We start from the raw sequence: 3,264 nt of genomic DNA on the forward strand, positions 1-3,264 counted from the left end.
GAGTGTCGGTTGGAGCCGTCTGCGTCGCGGTGCGTTTAAGCTAAATGACCGTTGGTTTAGCCTGTCCACCCGCAGCACGCTGCTCATATCGATGAACTAGCCGAGTTAGCTAGCCGCCGTTGCGCCTTTTCGGTTGCGATGAAGTAAATCGCGCAGACTGGACCGGTTGGTGCGTTATCAGCGGCTGTCCGCTCCTTCCGTATCCGCCAGCCGGTGTTTGCGGGTCCTGCGGGCTCCCTCCCCCCCCACACTTCTCCCTCTCTCCGCCCACCCCCTCTCCACTAGACGCCCCCATATGTCGCCGGGCCCGCGGCTCTGACAGCTCCTCCGCTGGCTCGGTTCTACCTGCGGCTTTTCTGGTCGACAGCTAACTAGGCCGTGCGGATGATTTGTGTAACCGTTTGGGGTGTGGGCTGGGCTGCGCACCCCCTGAATCGCTTAACGAGGTAGTGGTTCGGTTCTGGCCAGGCTGGGTGGGCTGTGCCCCGGCTCTGTAAAGCCAGGGCTGAGCCCACCATCGTGGCTGATCACCTGGCAGGTATGAGGCCATGTTACAAGAGGCAGGGGTGTGTTTTCTCTGAATTCCGATGACTGCAGCCTTAAATTATGTGACCCACATATTAATAAACTCCGTTTTATTACCACTGAGCAAACACACTAGCTTGCTTGTTGTCTAATCATTTAAAGATATTCGTTTGTTTTAGCTGCAGGCTTATAATAAAATAAAATCTATTAAAATAATGTTTTGTTTTTTTTAAGCTACTGCCCAAACTTCCAACATAACTTTTGAAAAGTGCCCACATTTTGGATGTATGATCTGCATGAAGAGAAGAAATGTTTCATCCATATGGTCACCATAACAACCACACGCCCATCTCTCACTCCCTGACTGCCAAGTTAATGAGAGGCAGACAGAAAGTAAGGCTCAGTCTGTGCAAAAGCTAGACGTCGCACCGTAAATACTCTTGATCCGTGAGCTGCAGAAGACTGTGATAGATGTGAATTTTTAAGTGTTAAACTGTTTTTTTTTAAGATATGATGATTAAAAGATCCTACACTTCCAGTTTTGAAGATATTTTGAGTTAAAGTGTAACACTGTGTGGAAGCTTGGTTGTGCATTCTCTGTATTTTAAGGAGATTCAGGAGAAAATCACAAGTCCTATTGCAGTGAGAGAGACACTGGGTGAAAGAAGACAAAAAAAAATCCATGTTTTAATGTATAATTTGTATAAATACTAAGGGTGCACCGATTGTCTGACCTGCCGATTCCAATTTTAGCTTATGCTAATTTTGTTTAATAAGTGACACTGTCGGGTGTTATAAAGTCACAATGCACCTTCAATTCCACTATTATTTTGTTGAAAAACATACCATTGAACAATATCCTAGAACAATACAAACTTGTTTTAACTGGCCATGAGGTGGTGCTCTGAAATATAAATGAAGTTCAGACAATTGTTGTTTAAAACTTTAAAAAAAATCTGTAAAATCAGTTTTTCATGCAAGTATCGGCCGATTTCCCAAAATTAAGGAAATCGGGGCCGATTTATCGGTGCACCCCTAATAAATACCCAAAAGAATTGCGGATGTGAAAAGTTTTTAGATGGCTCAAACATCGGTGACATTGTTGCGCCTGAAGTTGAACACCCAAAATCAGAAACGTTTAAACTGTGATTTTGGAGAAAAAAAAATGTAGATGTCAAAATGCCAGTTCAGACATGTACAGAACAACTTTGCGGGACCTGTTTTAAGCTCTAAAAGATGTTTTAACTGAACTATGTCTGAGTTATAGAGCTCCAAGAGGGATGGGTTTTCTCATGTATTTTGCTAAATGCCCATTGTTCATCATTGTTTGTTATCCCCACAGTTCATTGTGAATTTGTGCACTGCTACCAAAAGTCATAGCACACTGTTATTGATCAAACTGAACGTTTTGATGTGCATCTAACAAGGTTAAGTCAGATCCTCTGGATGGATTCTTCTTTGTTGAAATGTTGAGGAACTGCAACAAACTCGTCTTATGAATAATACCTTCTCGTAGTGAATCAACCAGTTTGTTGGCGACAGCCAAAACTGGTTATTCAAATGCTAAAGGAGGACCATCAGCCTAACAATTGATTGTTAGTGCCGTGATGGCTGCTGGCTGTTCAGAGCGGGCTGATTGATGCAATATCAGCATTGTAAGAGGGTGAAAGTTGAAACCAGCCCCCGTTTAACGCTGGACGAGTTCTCTTCACAAAGATGGCTTCCTTCACTCCTCTCTCAAACCAACATCCCTCTATCAAGAATGTAAACATCTTCTTCCCTGAAAGAGTGACCGTTGGCCTTCAGATGAGCGTAAACGCAGAGACTGGCGGTGGACTCAGGCAGCAGGCCAGTGGTCACTCATTCAAAAGCCAGTCGCGATAAACAATAAATCGATTAACCGCATGATGAATGAAAATTATCAACCTTATTTTCATTTACCGGCTTTATCGTTTCTTCGTGTCTCTCTTTCTGCTGAAGACACGGCTCAGCTCCAGCGCTCTTCACTGACCCGTCCCTTTCTCTTTTTGTTTTAATTGTCCAAAATCACGTTTTTGGATTGTTAAAAGCAGCTAAGCTGAGAATCTAAGTTACGAGCTAAGCTAACAGGCCAAGCTCGGGAATAAACCTCCGTCTTGTTTAGCTCCAAAATTCACAATTGAAACCCGTTCCTCCTTGTAAAAAGTTTTTCTCTGCAAAAAGAAGCTGAGAACTTGTTTACATATATATTTTTTTTATTAAAAACTTTATGCGACAAATGCTATGCTAAAGAACTCAAATCACCGAGCGTCCGCCATGTCTGCCCATGTCACGTCAAGGGCCCTCCCTCCCATTTTTCTTAGACATGCTGCTCAACTATCCATCCTTTTATTCAGTCTTATACTGCCATCAGGTGGTCAAAAAAGGTACTACACTCCAAACAAATCAACGTTTCTAAAATTTGACAATTAATTATTGTTAAATTTCAAACAATATTATCGTTTATGGGCAGCACGGTGGCGCAGTTGGTAGAGCTGCTGCCTCTCAGCGTGCAGGTCCCTGGTTCAAATCCCGGTCCGAGGGCCTTTCTGGGTAGAGTTTGCATGTTCTCTCCGTGCATACGTGGGTTTTCTCCGGGTACTCGGGTTTCCTCCCACAGACCAAAAACATGCATTTTAGGCTGATTGGTAACTCTAAATTGTCCCTAGGTGTGAGTGAGAGGGTGAATGGTTGTTTGTCTCTGTGTCCCTGTGATGGACT

The sequence above is a fragment of the Nematolebias whitei genome, chromosome 17 (assembly GCF_014905685.2).
Source record: "Nematolebias whitei isolate Nwh7 chromosome 17, NemWhi1, whole genome shotgun sequence".
Lineage (NCBI taxonomy): Eukaryota > Metazoa > Chordata > Actinopteri > Cyprinodontiformes > Rivulidae > Nematolebias > Nematolebias whitei.